This window comes from Felis catus, chromosome E1, assembly GCF_018350175.1.
Source record: "Felis catus isolate Fca126 chromosome E1, F.catus_Fca126_mat1.0, whole genome shotgun sequence".
Classification (NCBI taxonomy): domain Eukaryota; kingdom Metazoa; phylum Chordata; class Mammalia; order Carnivora; family Felidae; genus Felis; species Felis catus.
The window spans coordinates 7,857,939-7,877,543 of record NC_058381.1 but is presented as its reverse complement, the minus strand read 5'-3'; the positions used below and the strand labels follow the sequence as shown (position 1 = coordinate 7,877,543).

The 19,605-nt window shown below is 41.4% G+C and overlaps 1 protein-coding gene across 23 annotated transcripts in view; it reads left to right on the top strand.

Moving 5' to 3' along the window:
* Positions 1–19,605, top strand: part of LOC123381925 — a 234,598-nt gene that overhangs the window by 25,460 nt on the left and 189,533 nt on the right. For 2 of the 23 annotated variants that reach the window (XM_045044606.1, XM_045044603.1), the window contains one exon: positions 4,397–4,457. The exons of the other annotated variants lie outside the window; for them this stretch is intronic. The gene's annotated coding sequence lies outside the window, so the exon portion shown is untranslated. The remainder of the gene's footprint in view (positions 1–4,396; positions 4,458–19,605) is intronic. 23 annotated transcript variants of the gene reach the window in all.

The window sequence follows — 19,605 nt, the reverse complement described above, 5'->3', positions numbered from 1 at the left end:
TTCTCAAAAAGCCTGAGACAGAGAAGAAATCAAAAAGCAATTTTGGACCAAGAAAATAATGGCAATTTCGAAGTTACGTATCACAGTCAGATGTGGGTTAACCTGCACCCAGAGATAAATGTATTACCTTGAGTACAATGAGAATAAACGAACTAAGATTTCAGTTCATCTCATCTTTTTAGGATGCTTAGGCTCTGCTGTTTATTTGGTTGGGGCTAATTAATGAGAGCAAACCTCCTTGATGTCCTATCTCCTGCTGGCCTTTTCCCACAGACTCTTTATGTCCTATGTCCTGCCGGCCTTTTCCCGCAAGTGCCTGGGTGTTTGTGGCAGTTCTTCCATTTGCTCCAGCTAAGAGTCTGGAACAATCTTGCCTAAATGGTGGCTTTCAAGTGCGGATTGGCCAGCGCACAGTGAGGGCCTCTGTCATCATAGATGAGCTTCCTTAAGGACATACTGTCAGTATCCGCTTGATACTCTGCATATGGGATTATGTGTGCACCTTCCCTGCTTGTGCTCTGCCTCTCTCTCTCAAAAATAAATAAACATTGAAATTAAAAAAAAATTGTTTTTCCTTTAAAATGAGAAAGGTAATGTTTTTCATTTTGTAAAAAGCTGCTGTTGGATCTAAGAAGGTAAAGAATTTTTTTTTTAATTTTTAGGTTTATTTTTTTTTTAATTTTTTTTTCAATGTTTATTTATTTTTGGGACAGAGAGAGACAGAGCATGAATGGGGGAGGGGCAGAGAGAGAGGGAGACACAGAATCGGAAACAGGCTCCAGGCTCTGAGCCATCAGCCCAGAGCCCGACGCGGGGCTCGAACTCACGGACCGCGAGACCATGACCTGGCTGAAGTCGGACGCCCAACCGACTGCGCCACCCAGGTGCCCCATACTTTTTTTTTTTTTTTTAGCACAGAATTAAAAAAAATTTAACGTTTATTTATTTTTGAAACACAGAGAGACACAGCATGAACGGGGGAGGGGCAGAGAGAGAGGGAGACACAGAATCGGAAACAGGCTCCAGGCTCTGAGCCATCAGCCCAGAGCCCGACGCGGGGCTCGAACCCACGGACCGCGAGATCGTGACCTGGCTGAAGTCGGACGCTTAACCGACTGCGCCACCCAGGCGCCCCTAGGTTTATTTATTTATTTTGAGAGAGAGAGAGACTCAGATAGCATGAGTGGGGGAGGGGCAGAGAGAGAGGGAGAGAGAATCCCAAGCAGACTCCTCACTGTCAGTGCAGAGCCTGACGGGGAGGGCTTGAATGCACACCGTGAGATCATGACCTGAGCCGACATCAAGAGTCAGACGCTTAACCGACTGAGCCACCCAGGCGCCCCTAGAAGGTGAAGAATTTTTAACGCGTATATAGGCCTATAACGGTACAAATTGCCTAGCAGGGGCAGGGCCTTATTTGGTTGATTAATGCATTTAGTATTTGCATTCCCTACAGCTTGCATGTTTTCTAGCATCAAAGTTCTGCAGAGGTGGGCACATCTAACCAAAGGAAACTGTCTGTGTAAAAATGTTACGATTTTCACGTGTGGAACTGTTAATTGTAAATAAAATTTTGCCGAAAACAAATACTATCTGGATGTACTGTGTGGAACTGGGGCCACAGGGTAATTGCGGGCTTGCCTCTCCTAGCCCTCATCATACTCTTAGGGAACATGCATTGTGAGGTTAACAGGAGGGTGGTGAGCAAGGAGGAACGAGTAACCTATATAAAGTACCAATATTTACCCCTTGAGCTAGGTTTGAGAGATCGCCTCCTTGTTTCCCAGGACGACAGTGGCCGCCATAAGGTTAACATCATTTCCTGAACTTGCAGGCCACAGTGGTCTGTCTTCTGTGTTCTGCTGGGGCCCCAGCGAGGCCACAGGAGGGGCAGTGGGACGCCCTTCACTCTGGGACAGTCACCAAAGAACCCAAAGAATTCCAAAGCTGCATTATTGACAAGTCAGAAGAGGACCCAAGCCTGTCTCTTGAAAGGGAGTACAGTATTAGAAATATGGGCATTTTTTTTAAAACCCAAAAATTCTTTTATGTGTACTGACTGTTCGTTTTAAAAAGAACCACGGCGTGTTTTCTTTTATAGACAGAAATGCATTATAAATAGCCATGGAAATGTCACATAGTGGAAATAGCCTACTAAGAGAATATTGCACACTTTGGGTATTTTGAAAGAAAAGAATTTAATGTTGCATCTGATTTTTTTTTTTTAACTGAAATTGTTTCCAGAATGTCCTCAGGATCCATAATTTCCTGTACTCACAGAAGAGTTATCAGAGACTCGGAGCATGTTAACTAATTACTTTATCATAAAATTCTATGCCCCGTGTTCTAACTTCATCATTTATCTGGGAAATGCTTTGAAGATAATTTTCCTCTGCTACATTGAGAAAAGTCTTACAGTGCAGGATAAAGGGAATAATGGATTGGTATTGGATGAATCTGAGTAGTTGACATTACAAGGCTAAAAGATGGGAATTTTTGAAAATCAGAGTAATCTAGCTGGCCTTTGGTATGCTTAGATCATTTATATGAGAAGTTTTCACTCATTGATTGAGTCATCCATTCATTTATTCCTTCACTCCTTTATCAATTTAGTCAATTAAGTGCCTAGGCATTCGTCAGACCCTGAGCACATAAAAGCATCAAGACATGCTCTTAAGGAGCTCTCTGATGAGATTACAAGCAGTGCCGTTAGGGCTGATTCTGGGGGCAACAAGAGCATAGAGAAAGAGCCACTAACCCGACCTTGGGGGATCACAGCCAAGGGACACAGGAGGAACATCACAGCAGGAACCCAAGCACAAATAGGGGTGCCTGGTTGGCTCAGTCGATCGAGCATCTCACTTCAGCTCAGGTCACGATCTCACAGTTCATGGGTTCAAGCCCCATGTCGGGCTCCGTGCTGACAGCTCAGAGCCTAGAGCCTGCTTCGGATTCTGTGTCTCCCTCTCTTTCTGTTCCTCCCTCACTCATGCTCTGCTTTCTGTCTCTCAAAAGTAACTAAAAACATTAAAAAAAATTTTAGAAATCCAAGCACAAATAGGGATTAAATAGGTGAGGGGAACAGGGTGTGAGGGCAAGTGAGAAGAGGGATGAGAGCCTAGAGGCTTAACTAGAGATTCAGAAGGAACTCTTGATGACAGGGGTGTAGTAGGAAGGGTATAGAAGAGGTAGGGGAGGAGTGAGTCTTGAAGGGAGAGTCCAAATCTCGAAGGGCTTCCCACATCTCACAATTTGGAGTTTATCCTTAGAGCAATGAACAGCCACTGAAGAGTTCTAAATAGCAGAGCAATGGAATCAGATTTGGTTTTAGGAAGACAATTCTAGATGAGGAATGAAAAAAATAAGGTGCAATCTAATGACAATTTTAATGGGAAAACCAGTCAGGGGACTGTTAAAGCAATCAAGACAAGAGATTCCAGAGAAGATCCAGATAAGAGATACAGGTGACATCAACTGGAGTGTTGGTTTGGGGAACGGACAGAAGCAGATGAGTTTATTCAGTGGTTCAGGTATAACTGACAGGGCTTGGAACAGAGGGTGTAGGAAGTGCAGAGGAGGGAGGGGTTCAAGATGGGGCCCACACTTGTGGCTTGGACGTCTGTGCAGATTGGGGTTCCATTCACTGAGGAGAAGGGAACACAGGGAGCACTGGAGGTTTGATAGTGGAAGGGAGAGAAGACGGTGAACTCCGTTTCAGACAGTCTCGTTGAGCTCGGAGATGAAGAGTTTCGTCGGGCAGGTGGGCGTGCCGCCCTCAAGCGGACTAGAATGAAGCCATAGCAATGAATCAAATCGAATCAAATCACTTCTGGGGAGGGTTCAGCATAACAAGGCCCAGAACCGACACTAGTAAGGAGTATGTTTAAGGGGGGCGGGGGCAATCAGCAGAAGAAAAGATTATAGCCCAAAGAATATATTAAATGACACCACAAGGATGTAATTAGGAAAGCCAGAACGTGAGAAATTTTGCAGCCCATTGGGTTGTATGACAATTAAGAGACAAAAACCAAATGCAAAGTGTGACTCTTGTTTAAACGAACTAAACAAAACAAAACAAAACTTATGCGTAATTGGGGAAATTTAAACACTTCCTGGCTATTTGATGAGGCATTCGTGTTCATTTTTTCAGTACTCAGGCTATTGTGGTTATGTTTGTTTTTTTAAGGTTTTTTTTTTTTTTGTTCTATTTTTTATTGTGGTAAAATACACAGAATTTACCAACTCAACCGTTTTTCAATGTACAGTTCGGTGGTAATAGATAAATTTCTAATGTTGTGCAACATCACTACCATTGATCTCCACAGCTCTTTGGATCTTGCAAAACTGAGACTCTGTACCCATGAAACACTAATCCTCATTTCCCCATTCTTTGCAGCCCCCGGCAACTCCCATTCTCCTTTCTGTCTCAATAATTTTGACGACCCTAAGCATGTCATGTAAGTGGAATCCTAGAGTATTTGTCTTTCTGTGATTAGTTTATTTCATTTAGCATAATGTGGTTATGTGTTTCACAAGAATAGTACCTTTTAGAGATACATATAGGAATATTTAGAGATACAATGATGTGATGTCTGAGATTTACCGTGAAATAATCTTGCGGGAGCAGGTGGTGGGGGAATGATTGTGGTATAAATGAGATAAGAATAGCCATGTATCAATAATTATTGATGCTTGGTGATGGATACATGGGGACTCGCTCTCTTCTATTTTTGCATATGTTTGAGATTTTTCATTTTTTTAAAAGCTTATTTATTTTGAGAGAGAGCGTGCCTGCAAATGGGGGAGAGGCAGAGAAAGAGGCGGTGCGGAGAGAGACAGAGGATCCCCAGCAGGCAACACACTGTCAGCACAGAGCCCGATAATGGGGCTGGAACTGACGAACTTCAAGATCATGACCTGAGCCAAAGTCAGATGCTTAACCAATTGAGCCACCCAGGTGCCCCAAGATTTTTCATAACCAAAGTTAAAAAAGGTTCTCTCCTACCCCCACCCCACCCTGACCAAACTCAAGTAGAACTTTTTTCCTAAAGGAAATCTCATGTGGAAACTCAGTCTACAAAGTATGGGTTGAAGGAGCTGTTCTTATATACCTAAGGCTTTGAACCCAGACCCCGTAGCTCTGACTTCCTGGTAACCTTCTTGCCCTGCCTCTTGCTTCCCCAAATTCTAGTTCTTTCCCAGAGGACTGTTGGTAAATAGATTGGCACGTAGGAAGTGGATAAGGAGTAATGGTATTACCAGTGATACACTTCAACTTTCTCCTCACACCCATTGAGCTCTCTCAAGAGGCAATGAGCATATAGACAACACTGGACATCATACTTACCTTGAAGTAGAGTCATGTGAATTCCCTGGATTTCTTTAATTATCGGATTTAGTTATTCCTTTAGATATCAAGTTCAATAGGGAAAAAGTGTTGTGTGACCATCACCACTTAAACTGGAGAAAAACACACTGTATTTCTATCACACTGAAAATAATTTCATGAACGTGTTTTGCTTTTAAACATGGCCATAGGTAGTAAACTTTAATGTCCAGGAAAGATAAAAATGTACTGTTAAGAAATACAAAAGTAACGCAGTACAATGCTATTAAGTAAAGTGCAGATAATATTTGGATTTCCTCGGTCTTTCCACTCATGTCCTTCCTCTACCCTGGGATTCAATCCAGGATGCCACAGCGCCTTCAGTTCTCACAAGTCCGCAGTCTCCACCAATATGTGATAGTGTCTCCATCTTTCCCTGTCTTTCATGGTCCGGACACTGACGTGTCCTCGTTTGAACCTCCACATAGTTGATACCCTCCTTCGGGATTGCAGATTCCATGAAAGGTGGGGAGCAGACAGCCTTCACAGACGGTCATCTGTCTGATGAACGGGAAGTTTTAGAAGCTGAACCCCCCCTTTATACCTTGTAGCTTCTTTTACCCCTCCCCCCCCACTTGCCTTTCCCCTCTTCTGTCCAATCCAATCAAACTCTCCCAGATGGGATTCAGCCTACATGACCATCCTCTACGAGGGACGAGCTTCTGTTTACAGGCCAACTTGGTCCTTGCTGGTTTCTAAAGAGGAAAATGGCGGCACTCAGCCACAGAGAAAGCCTTTCAAGTGGTTTTATGCAGAAGGCCACTACGTGGCCGTTCTGTGTTTAGTAGTACGCTAACTACTAAACTGGTAAAGCATCATGAAACTGGTGCTTCAGATGCCCCTTCTAAAGCCAGGATGGCTAAACCACTCATCCTTTTATTAAAAAAAAAAAAAAAATACTACAACAAAACACAAAACAAACCTGACTTAAGTAGTGGGAGCTGCTACTTTCCCGATGCTTTCGCTTTATGGTCTAAGATGGGGTTTTAATAAATTTATGCTCCGGTAGACATTCAGAGCCCGGGTACTTTATATCTGGGCTGGTGCTTTCCTGCCAAGGCTTAGCACTCTTGATCTCCCTCAGGGTCCCCGTGAAGGCAAAATGCACACTTATCACTACTTACACCCCTACTTGCCTTGGGCGCTCGCTCCATAAATACCAAAATGTATTACATCAAGTGTGAACAGGTCAGCTTTCTCTTCACCGTCCCTGCAATAGCTTTCTTTTTTCATCAGTCCCTTTAAAGATAGACTACCAAATCGGAACTCACCCTACTCCCGTGCAGACAGAAGTGAAGACTCATTCATCCAGGCTCCACTAATTCCGGCTCTATGATAATCGTTCATAAAAAGTAAAACACTTTAAGTAAAAAGTTGGGCCTGATGGCTCTCTCTGTATGACTCTTCAGTTTGCTCAGGGGTAAAGTAAATCTATTCACATGTCGGTTGCTGTTTCAAAAGAAGGATTGATCTTAAGGAAATTAAAGGTTTTTCTAATATGCTTCAGGATCTAGAGATTTGTGTGTGGAAAGGGATTCTGATATTTGATGTATTACAGTGTGATGGGACAATTTATTACCTGGCTGATGATAGGTACCGTATTTGAACATAATGGAACCACTTCTTTAAAACTGATGTGTAATTTTAGAATTTTTACTGTCAACTGAACTTTTTCCCCAACTGTAGGATAAGCTTCTTGAATTTAAGGATCATGCATTTCGTATTTTTTTTTTTAGTGTCCCTAGACTACTTGCTCAATCGCTTCCTCATCATAGGGCTCATAAAAGTACCTTACACAGAGAGAATGCTTAGTAAAAGGTTTTCCTTAAGGATTATGACACTTGATTATTCTGAACGTGTAGATGCAAACCAGTTTAAAGCAGCTGGATGTGCCGTTGTTAGCTTCTTATTTATCTAGTTTTTAAAAAATCTCTCTTGGGGCGCCTGGGTGGCGCAGTCGGTTAAGCGTCCGACTTCAGCCAGGTCACGATCTCGCGGTCCGTGAGTTCGAGCCCCACGTCGGGCTCTGGGCTGATGGCTCGGAGCCTGGAGCCTGTTTCCGATTCTGTGTCTCCCTCTCTCTCTGCCCCTCCCCCATTCATGCTCTGTCTCTCTCTGTCCCAAAAAAATAAATAAAAACGTTGAAAAAAAAATTTTTTTAAATCTCTCTTTAAATTGTTTGCTTTATGTTTTCTCTCTTTTTTTAAATGCTTATTTATTTTGAGGGGAGAGAGAGAGAGAGAGAGAGAGAGAGACTGTGAGTGGGGAAGGGGCAGAGAGAGACTCTCAAGCGGGCTCAACGCCATCAATGCAGAGCCTGACACAGGGCTCAATGTCATGAGCTGTGAGATCATGACCTGAGCCGAAATCAAGCGTTGGATGCTTACTCAACTGAGCCACCCAGGCACCCCGGTTTGCTTTACATTTTCAATTTGAGTATGCTGTCAGGATGATTTGAATGTAAGTACCAAAGGATCAAACTCAAGCGGCCTAACAAAGAAGAAAATTTATGATTGCATCGTGCAAAAAGTTGAGGGGCACAATGGTGAATAGGCTGATTAATTTAGGAAGTCGGCAATAACATCCGGGATCTGTTCTCACTATGATCACTAGCGCCTGACATTCCTCATGGTTGCAAGATGGCTACAAGAGGTACAGCAAAGGTACCCCCACAGCAGTGTCCCCAGACCAGAGAGAGGGCCTCCTTTCTTCTGTCCCTGCCCAGGGGCTCCCCAGAAGACTTCCTTCCATGTCATGGTCCTCTTCCTATGCCGGTCACAGACAAAGGGAATGGATTTACCTGGATGGCTGCAGACCAGCGAAGATTCACCCCTACGCCACAAAGAGGCCCAGTGTCTGGAAAGCATTTGGCTGCTCAAACATAAAAGTGAGAGTGTCATTTATGAGAAATAGACTGTGGTCATCAGGGTGATGTATGGTCTTCGTTCATAGTTCCTGGCTCACTGCATCCGAAACCCTAAGAGCTTCCCCAAAGCTGAGAGTGATGAAGGTGTCTTTTTTATGTTAATGAGGTAACTTTAGGACTCTGCCTAAGGATGGGGGCTTGTTGCCTAGAGGGACAACCCTGTGATTAGGAGGCTGGAACTTTCAGTCCTGCCCCTAGACCTTCCGGGGGATGGGGGCGGGACAGGAGGTTCAATCAATCCGTGGCCAAGGACTTAGTCAATCATGACTATGTAATGAAGCCTCCTTAAAAACCCAAGAGGGGATCCCCTTTGTGTGGGAACTCCTGTCTGTCTTCATCTGGCTGTTGGTTCATATGCTTTAACAGATTTGCAAGTATAAGAAAGTGTTTTCCCTGAGTTCTGCGAGCCGTTTTAGCAAATTAGTCAAACTTAAGGTTATTGGAACCTCCCATCTGTAGGTGGTCAGCCAGAAGCACAGGAGGCTTGCGGTTGGCGTCTCAAGTGGGGGACGGGGTGCAGTCTTGTGGGACTGAGCCCTTAACCTGTGGGATCTGATGCTGTCTCTAGGTCAAGAGTGTCAGAATTGACTTGAATTCTCAGACACCCCATGGGTGGCTACGACTTGCTTGGTATCGTGTGTGGGGGAACCACTCCTCACCCCCACATGGGAATTGGGTCCAGGAACCCTAGAAGAATAAGCAGATCTGGTGCTGCCGGTAAGAAAGAGGTCGGTAATAACCACTGGGTACAGATAACAGTGTGTGCCGTAAGCCATATGTCTTTGTGGAGAAAACCGGGTAGATGCTATGTAGCTCCGTGCCTTTTTCATCAGTAAGAGTCGCTTCCTCCTTGTGGCTTTCCTCCTTGATAACACAACTTAGGTTTTGTGCAGGTACAAGGGGTAACAGGCCAGAAGAAGACGATTCTAGTCCTAGGTGATGAGTTAGTGATGAGTCGTAACACAGTTATGGTAACCCCACTTCTATTTGCGAACAAGCAGTTTAGGAAAGTCCAGTGACCGGGTCTCTGGGGAAGATTTTTCCACCTGATAACATGGCAGATGAGCTGGGGGTCTGCTACCCTGACTTGCTTCCTGCCTTTTGGTCTTGGTTGCATGAAGACATGATACAGAATTGATGCGAGCATCCCACGACCTTGAGCGGAAACTTCCTGACCTGCAAGACAGCAGAACAGAGAGTCAGGAAGGGTCTGAGTGTTGTGGATGTTGTTGAGCAATTGAATCAACCCTGAGACTACTTTCCTCCGGACTTCTCCTTAATGAGATGACAGTAAACTCCCGCGGTTTAAGATTTAGATGGCTTTTGCTGCTCGCTACCGAAAGCATCCTGACGGATGGATACTTTTTCTAGAAACGTTCACTGCGAAGCCTTTTATTGTGGTAGATGTACAGAAAGCACGTTAAAGTTTTCTTCCATTTTAAAACATAACAGCTGAAGTCAGCCTGGGGCAAAAAGACAAACAAAACATATATGTGTACAGAATCCAAGCCCCATAAATGTTCATTTAAAGAATTCAATAAATGTTCTATAAGTTTATTATAACAGCTTTCTCAGGAAACATGTTTTTTGGATACGAATATCAACGAACATTATTTCTTTGGCACTTCTAGGAACTCTGTGTTTATGTCCTCCCTAGAAACTTCATGCATTTCTGCGCAGTTTTTCCTGCTACTTTGGGATCTTGGGTGTTCTTGGAAAGAACTACTTGTAACTTCCTTGGCTTTCCTTTCTTTAGTTGTGAACTTGTAACTTCCTGTTGCTAGCCGCTAGCTAGCTGCCAAGCATTTGTCCAAAAATATGTTCCCACAATAACTTCCCTTTTACAGTATTCAGTATGCAAGGTGGTTTAAACATTTCTCCATAGTATTCTGCAGACCATTCATTTTTTTACTAAAAACAAAACAAGGGGCACCTGGGTGGCTCACTCGGTTGGGCGTCTGACTCTGGCTCAGGACATGATCTCACAGTTCGTGAGTTCGAGCCCCGTGTTGGGCTCTGTGCTAACAGCTCAGAGCCTGGAGCCTGCTCCGGATTGTGTGTCCTCCTCTCTCTCTGCCCCTCTCCTGCTCACGCTGTCTCTCTCTCTCTCTCTCTCAAAAATAAATAAACACTAAAAAAATTAAGCAAACAAACAAAACAAAACAAAAAACTTTTGATATACGGAGGATTTGAAATGCTCAGCAAAGCCCAGAAAGTTATATGGGAAATAATCATGTACTCAGTGCCCTCGGCCTCATAGTCATATTAAATTCAGGTGTAATCTATGTTAGCATAGCCATATTTCCTTACAGATAAAGCTAGAGATTTACCTGCATCCCTACTCCTCCCCTCCCATTAGAGATAGCCAGTGTCTTGATGATGATGATGATGATGATGATGATGATGATGATGAAGAAAATGATGGTAATAAAAGCAGCAAATGGCCATTATTCTAAGCACTTTGCATACATTAGCTCCTTTAATGCCCACTGAAGACATATGACACAGATACCATTTTCATCCCCCATTTTATAGATGAAGGGAAGAAGAAACGTTGGTTAAATAACTTGTCCAAGGCCATATATATAGCTGGTAACCTCGATTCTAACCCAGGTAATTCAGATTCCCCCATATACTATCCCTACACTGATATTGCTGTGTATATTACATACGTTCTCTAAATACATATGCACCTGTAAGAAATATACATTGGATTGTTTTTTACATTTAAACAAATATATGACTCGATAACACTTGTGTTTTTTCCCTAGTTTTTTTTTGTTGTTTTTTTTTTTTGTTTGTTTGTTTTTTTGCTATTACAAGCCATGTTGCCATGAACATTCTGGCACTTATGTCCTCGTGTGTACCGCTCTGTGGCCGACATCTAGCAGACGAATTTCTGGTTGGCAGGACATCATCCACATCTTTTGTAAGTTATTCCAGAATTGTTCTTCCAAACAGTTGTGCCAATGTGCAGCCATGCGAGCACGATATAAGGCTTCCCATTTCCAGTAGACCCATCCGTTCTTGGAACTGGATGTATCGATTGACTATTGGCTATTGGTTTTTGCCAACCTGATAGGTAAGGATGGTATTTCGTTCTGATTCGCACTTTCTTTGATTACTAGATAGGTTAAGACATCTTTTCATGTGTTTATTTGTGTTTCTTTTTTTTTTCTTGGATCGTCTTGCTGTATTTTTAAGGAATTCTATTATATTCCAACTGTAGAAAATTAGTTACATGGGTTGTAAACACCTTCCCGTAATAGGTATTGACTTCCTTTTTGTCATTGCCCTGGTACACAGACGTTCATAGTTTAATATAATTACATTTACAGTATTTCTTTTCTCAGTGTGGCTTATGCTTTGGTTACCATAAATAATATGACAGTATCCACATGTCATTAAGATATTCTCCTGTATTTTCTTTGTAAATTTTGATTTTCACATTTAGTGATTTTTGTGCATGATACGAGGTAGATATCCAATTTTACCCTTTTACACATGAATAGCTGGATTCCGTTTCTTTTTTTTTTCTTTCTCTTTTTCTTTTTCTTTCTTTTTTTTTTTTTTTTTTTTTTTTGCATATGGTGATGTCTGAGCATCATTTATTGAATACTCGGATTCTTTGCCCAGTGATTTACAATGCCATCTCCGTCATATTCCAAATTTCCATAGCTAAGTGGTTCTATTTCTAAGCACTCTATTCCCTGTGGCAATATTGCACTGTTTAAATTACTATAGCTTTACGAGGAGTACCAGTATTCAAAAGCGTAAACCCATTTTTTTCTTTTCCTCCTCCTCCTTCTGAAGCCTCTTCCCCTCCTTTTTTTCTTTGTAATTTTTTAGCTTATTCTTGTCAAGCCTTTGAAACAACCTACTGAGATTTTTTTTGTGTGGAAATAATATTGAATGTACAGATGCATTTGGGAGAACATTGCAATCTTTAAAATACCAGACCCTCCCGTCCATGAATATAGTAAATCCTTTTTTCTTTCCCCCTTCAATAAAGTTTTGTGGCTCTCTCCGTAAAAATCTTACACCCCATTTGTTAGATTTATTTCTGGGCACCTTAAAAGCTTTTATTGCCATGGTTAATAATGTCCTTTAAAAATAACTATTGATTTTTGTATATTGATTTCTAGCAACTCGTTAAACTTTCTTATTAGCGCTAATATTTATTTGTAGATACTCTTGGATATTCTGTATAAACACATTGTATGTACTGATTGCATTACCCCCTTCTTTCCAGAATTGAGCCTATGGTGCTTTTTATTTTATTTTATTATTTTTTTTTCCCAACGTTTATTTATTTTTGGGACAGAGAGAGACAGAGCATGAATGGGGGAGGGGCAGAGAGAGAGGGAGACACAGAATCGGAAACAGGCTCGAGGCTCTGAGCCATCAGCCCAGAGCCTGATGCGGGGCTCGAACTCACGGACCGCGAGATCGTGACCTGGCTGAAGTCGGACGCTTAACCGACTGCGCCACCCAGGCGCCCCAAGTGCTTTTTAAAATTGAGATATAATTACCAAACAATGAAATGCACAGATCTCAGTTATTCAGTTCAGTTAGCTTTGAAAACTATATACACTTGTGTAATCAACACCCCAATCAGGACATAGAACATGTTCATCACCCCGCGTCCAAAAAGCTTCCTCCCTGCAGTCAGTCCCTCATAACCCTTTGGCAACCAACAGTCTGCTTTCTGTGGCTATCAGTTTCCTACTCTCAAACTTTCTATAAATGGAATCACACGGTATATTTTATTTTGAGATCGGTTGCTTTCGCATAGCATAATGTTGTTTTAGGATTCATCCGTGTCCTTGCCAGGATCAGCAACCTTTTATGACTGAACAGTATTCCACTGTGTGGATAGTGTACAATTTGTTTACCTGTTCTCCCGTTGATAGACAGGAGTTGTTTGAATCTGGGGTTATTTTGGGTTGTTTTGGATTTTTGGCTATTATGAATAAGGTTACTGTAAACATTTCAGTCTCTTATTTTCTTGTTAGCACCTTCAGTATCACTTTGAAAGCAGAATAAGGGGGTATTCTTACGCTTTTCACATTAGTAATTTCAATATTTGCAATGGGTTTTTAAAAGATGTCCTCTTAAAGTTAAGACAGTTTCCACCTATTGCTAGTTTGCTTAAGAGGATTTATTTATTTCTCTTGGGGCAGTATATTTGGATTAGTAAGGAATGATTGTTGAATTGTATTAAGTACTTTTCCTGCATATATCAAAATGATTTTTCTCCTTTAACCTGTTAATGTAATGATTATATTAATTGATCGTCTAAGGGATTTTTACATTCTTGAATAAATCTTAATCAGCAATGAGTTACAAAATTGCACTGCCAGATATTTTTTAATGTTTATTTACTTTTGAGAGAGAGAGAGTGTGTGTGTGAGCAGGCGAGGGGCAGAGAGAGAGGGAGACACAGAATCTGAAGCAGGCTCCAGGCTCTGAGCTGTCAGCACAGAGCCTGACATGGGGCTCAAACTCATGAGCCGTGAGATCATGACCTGAGCCAAAGTTGGTTGCTTAACCAACTGAGCCCCCCCAGGCACCCCAGTTTGTTTTTTTTTTTTTTTTTGAGAGAGAGAGAGAGAGTGAGCTTGAGCAGGGCAGGGGCAGAGGGAGAGAGAGAAAGAATCGTAAGCATTCTGTAGCACAGAGCCCGATGCAGGGCTTGATCCCAGGACCCGGGGATCATGACCTGAATCAAAATCGTGAGTCGGACGTTCAACCCACTGAGCCACCCAGACATTCCAAACTGCCAGATTTTTTAAAATATCATGCTATGTAATACATTTTTCTCTTTGTTCATGTATGAGACTGGCCTATGGTTTTCCTTTCCAGTTCTGTTTCCATGTTTAATGGCCTCCTAAAAGGAACTGGAGAGCTTTTGTCCTTCTTCTGTTTTTCTGAAGCAACCTTATGATAGTCCAATCATCCATATCTTGAGGGCAGAACTTACCTGCAAAACCACCCAGGCTTGGTAATTGTGTTTGTGTTCGTGTGAAGGGGAAACGGCAGCACGAGCACGTGGATAGTAACATTTATGCTCACGTTTTATATTTTTCCTGGGGTCGGTTTTGTTCTTAGTATTCTCCCAGAAAATTGCCCTTTTTTTTTTAATCTAAGTTTTCAAGCTTGTTGGCATCATTTATATTTATCTTCTATTTTTCTACCGCCTATCTTTTGTTCTATTTAGAGCATTGTTTATTTTTATTTTAATTTCTCTCCCTTTGATCATGTCAGCCAGATGTTTGCCTAGTTAATTCATCTTCCAAAAGAACCATTTCCCCCACTTTTGTTAATCTTCTTAACTGTGTCTTTGTTTGTAATGTTATTAACTTCTGCTCTTATCTTTATTATTTCCTTCCTTCTCATTTTTTGGGTTTACTCCTCTGTTCTTTTTCTAACCTTTGATTTAGATCCTAAGGAAAATCACTTTCAACCTTTCTTCTTTGTTTCCCATATGCATTTAAAGATGTATTTCAGTTGTTACCATTGGTGTGCCAGAACCAGCTATAGCCAACCCGTATTGGTTGGTGAGAGTTGATTTTGTGTATTTCTTCCCAATTTTACGCTTCCTGTTGATGGCTTGAAATAGACCTAGCGGGATACTTAGACTACAGCTGTTGGCAATTGCTGGATGTCTTTCCCCACCCCCACCCCCTAACAAACATACACACACACCCCCAACCCAGAGAACCTGTTGGAACACATGAACCGGTACACCCCTTGCTGTTTTCCAGATTTGATTTTTAGTGTTTGTATTATGATTTGGTTAAATTGCATTGTTTCTTCTTTACTCGTTGGTTGCTTAATTTCCAAGCATATTGACACATTTTTTGTTGTTATTGCATTTTCTTAAGTGTTTATTTATTTTTGAGAGAGAGAGAGAGAAAGAGAGGGTGTGCAAGCAGGGGTGGGGGGGGTAGGGTCAGAGTGAGAACTAGACAGAGGATCCCAAGCAGGCTCCATGCTATACAGCACAAGCTAAATTGTTAGGTACATATAGGATTACTACATCATTTTGATAAATTTTTCCTCTTATTGTGTAGTGTTGTCTTTATTCTTAACAGTGTCTTTTACCTTATTTTTTTATCTGATACTTATGTCAAACAATGGCCTTTTTCAGTTAATATTTGCCTGGTACATATCTTTCCGTCTTTTTCATTACATTTTAGATATGTCTTTGATAAACAGCAGATAGATAAATTTTTTCTTGATACATGTTTTTCCATATTTTAATTAATAAAAAAGTCTTTTATATTTATTGTGGTTGATCAGGTTTTTCTCTAGACTCACTTTCTTTAATTTCCTGCTTTCTCCTTCAGTTGATGATAAGGTTTTTGATGTCATTATTATTATTACTATTATTTATATGAAGTATTTCATACATGTAGATAAGGAGTAGAGGCCAGTATGGATATAACAAACTCTATGTACCCAATACTCAACTCTATGAAATTTTAATATGATACTGCGTTTGTTTGAAGACGTGTGTGTGTGTGTGTGTGTGTGTGTGTGTGTGTGTGTGTGTGTGAATGTTTACTTTATTCTCTTATTTTTTGATCTTCTCTTTGGAAATTATAAATTCTATTCCTATTTATCATAGCATCGGCCATTAGCGTGTTAACATGCATCCATGATTTGACATATGACAGGCAACTCAGAATGCTTTAATTCCAATTGCTGTCATCTATCCAGCTTGCCTATTCTGCTTTGTTAGCATTTTATTTTCAAGCGATATCCTCCAAATTATTATTATTTATATTTTTTATATTTTCAGCCAATGTTTATGTAGCTTTACCTATAGGTTTGCCAGCCCTGCAGTTTGCCCCGTGGGGAATATATTATTTTTGCTTTATTTTCCTGATGGCTAACACTCCCAGCCCCTTCTCACTCCACTTCACCCTCATTCTTCAGTGTAGCTGATAGGAGAATTCTAAGTTGCTGGTGATTTTCCTTCAATGCTTTAAAGCTGTCACTCTATGCCTCCCAGCCTCTATTCCGTGCTTGCATTTCATCATGTTATGATGACATTATCATATTATTCTATGCCTTCGTTGCCATTTGGAGCATCTGGGTGGCTCAGTTGGTTGCGCATCTCACTCGATATCAGCTCAGGTCGTGATCTCACGGTCATGAGATCGAGCCCCACCTGGAGCCCTGTGTCCAGGCCACACTGAGTGTGGAACCTGCTTCAGATTCCCTGTCTCCCTCTCCCTCTGCTCCTCCCTGGCTCATGCACACATGCCCTCTCTCTGTCTCTCTAAAAAAACCCCAAAAAACAAAAAACAAAAGTTCATTGCCTTTAGGTTATTGTTTTGTTATTGATAGTTTCTCCCCCTGCCCCCCGAGATATTTTGGTTTCCTTAGGTTTCCTATAATTTCACTACAATGATCTAAGTGTAAATTTATTTTCATTTTTTTTTAATTTTTTTAATGTTTTATTTATTTTTGAGACAGAGAGAGAGCGTGAGCGGAGGAGGGGCAGAGAGAGAGACACACACGGAATCCGAAGCAGGCTCCAGGCTTTGAGCTGTCAGCACAGAGCCCAACGTGGGGCTCAAGCTCACTAACCACGAGATCATGCCCTGAGCCGAACGGACGCTTAACCAACTGAGCCACCCAGGTGCCCCTGTTTTTATTTATTATGTTTAGACTTACTGTGCTTCTTGAATCTGAAGATTCGTTTTCCAATCAAATCTAGATCATTCTAAGCTATTCCTATTATCAACACTATTTCTTCTAAATTCTTCCCCATCTTTATTCTCTCTTTCTGGAATTCCTATCAAGATATACATTGGGGTTTTTTAATTTATATTCCATGTTTTTTAACCTCTCTTTAAAAATTTCCTGTCTTCTAACATCTTTCCATCTGTGTTCTGGGCAATATGCTCATATTTGGCTTCCAGTTCATTAATTCTTTTTCCACCTTATTATTTCTGTATCATGTAATACCTTTATTCATTCATGTCATAGTGTACTCCCGGATTATTTTTTATTTTTTTCATATTTGGGGGCTCTAGTTTTTATGTTTCCTGTTTTTGTTGACTTTCATTCACAAAGAATAATTTCCTTGTGCACTTTATAATTTGGGATTGTAAGAGGGACTTTATTTTTCTTTGGGAATCTGGGCAGCCTGAGTTGTCAGAGTCCCTCCAGTGTGTTTTTGTTTGCTTCTCCTAAACACCCCAGAGCCAGCACCAGCCCAAAAACAATTTTACATTACTTTTTGGCTCAAGGACTTCCCACACCGTGAATGCAGTGTGGAGCAAACTCCAAACACGTAGGCCTGGTATGTTGAGTTTTCGTGGGAGAATTATTTATTGATTTAGCCTTCTAATTTTCCAGCTAGACTCGTGGCTGAGACAACTTCCATATTGTCTCTCTGGACTGGTGGGCAGAGTTTATTAGTCCCAGTTTTCACCAAGTTAGCAATCCATCAAGGGTTGCATTCCTAAATAACCAGATTAGATAACAAACCACCCCCACCCCCCCACCCCATGACTAGAACATCAGCTCATTCACATACCTGGTGACCCTAAGCTGTCTCCTAACTTCTGACACGTGGGGCTTCTTTTCCTTTTCTTGAACACAGCAATAGTTTTTTTTTTTTTTTTTATTTTATTACAATAAAATACACATAGCATACAATGTACCATTTAAACCATTTTAAGTGGCTGTTCAGAGGCATTAAGGGCACATTGTTGTGCAGCTGTTACTACTTTTTCATTTTCACAGTTTTTTTTGTTTTTTTTTTTACCTTCCCACACTGAAACTCCCTAGCTGTTAAACACCAATGCCTCCATCGTCCCCTACACTCAGCCCCTGGAACCATGATTCTCCTTTCTGTCTCTATGAATTTGATGACTCTAGGTCCCTCACATAAGGAGCATTGTATAGTTTCTGTCTTTTTGTGACTGGCTTATTCACTCAGCGTAATGACGTAGCATAAGTCAGAATCTCCTTAACTTTTTAAGGTCGAATACTATTTCCGCGTATGTGTGTGCCACGTTTTGTTTGTGCATTCAGCATCCGTCGGTGACCACTGGGACTGTGGCCACTGTTTGGCTATTACTGTAAATAATGCTGCTATAAACACAGGTGTACAAATAACCTCTTCAAGTCTCTATTTTCAATTATTTGGGATATAGCGGAATTGCCACATCATTTGGTAATTCTGTGTTTAATTTCTTAAGCTGCCATAACCATCTTCCACAGCAACCACCATAGACTCTTTCCTTTTCTTACTCAAGGTCTTTCTGTGACTATTCTAGGTCCTAGGTCCCCATTCCAGAATCAGCAAGCTAACACAGATCTGCTCAGGCAAAGAACAGGCACGGCACGTGGATCTGGGTGAAGCAGGGTGGCCCTCTTCGTAGGTTTGGAGGTACAAAGTCTCTCTGAGGCCACCGCTCTTACAAATAGGTGGGCTTTTACTTGCAGATTTTTGGGGGTTCTTATCATGTAAGAATATATTTGATCCCCAAACCCTGGGTTGTTTTTCCACTTGAGTTATGTCCATTCCAAGTGTCTTTCATGGCAATGAGTTTACCAAACCTCCTTTATTAAAATACAGGCACCGCTAGAGGCCCTGGGTGACTCAGGCAGTTGTGTCCAACTTCAGCTCACGTCATGACCTCACGGTTTGTGGGTTCGAGCCCCGCGTCGGGCTCTGTGCTGACAGCTCGGAGCCTGCAGCCTGCTTCGGATTCTGCGTCTCCCTCTCTCTCTGCCCCTCCCCTGCTCGTGCTCTGTCTCTCCCTCTTTCAAAACTAAACACTAAAATTTAACAAAATATAATATCAGCAATGTTAAGTATAGGATGATATTTAGTGATTGAGGTAAAACGAAATTCCAGTTCTTTTCTTGGAGGTTTTTAACTTCATTAAGTATCTGCGAGCATGCTGAATTCTTCGATAATGTCTTCTTTTTTCCACATTTTTTCTTGAACTCAATGCCACCTCACCTGTATTTTTTTTTTCTCTTCTGGAGAGAAGAGTGAACCCATGATGGAGAAAGTCATTTTCAGTGAAAGAAAAAGCTTCAAGAACACGACTCGTTCATTAAATTTTAGAAAATAAAACTATATCCCTTTGAGTGGGTCCCTTCCTTTAATCAAGACTATATTCATTGATAGTTTCAAATAGCAAACACTTGCCGAGCTCCTGACACTGCAGCAGGGGATAGATAAACGAGATATGGTGCCCCCTTTGCAAATAGGTCATTATTAGGAAGGCAGTTGTGAAAACAAAGAATTCCAGACATC